The sequence below is a fragment of the Penaeus monodon genome, chromosome 31, assembly GCF_015228065.2.
Source record: "Penaeus monodon isolate SGIC_2016 chromosome 31, NSTDA_Pmon_1, whole genome shotgun sequence".
In the NCBI taxonomy this organism is placed as follows: domain Eukaryota; kingdom Metazoa; phylum Arthropoda; class Malacostraca; order Decapoda; family Penaeidae; genus Penaeus; species Penaeus monodon.
Window position 1 is genome coordinate 18,296,806 of NC_051416.1, and position 212 is coordinate 18,297,017.

Sequence of the window (212 nt, forward strand, 5' to 3'; positions counted from 1 at the left end):
GAGCGGAGCGCCAGTGTGCCCCCACCTACCACCGCCCACCTGCATTCCCTTTCACAGCAGCCTCGATCCGTTGTGGCGCTGTTGGTGCCTCATCGCCTCCGTCCTCAAGCGCCGTGTTCACATTTCGTGTCGGTAGTGCCCTTTACTCGCCGTAAGCCGCAGGTGAGGGCGCCAGCTTTCTCTCGCTGTCGGCATGGTAAGTAGCACCAGAA

The 212-nt window shown here is 61.8% G+C and overlaps 1 pseudogene; it reads left to right on the plus strand.

Moving 5' to 3' along the window:
* LOC119592908 overlaps positions 1–212 on the plus strand; it is a 38,873-nt pseudogene that overhangs the window by 6,824 nt on the left and 31,837 nt on the right.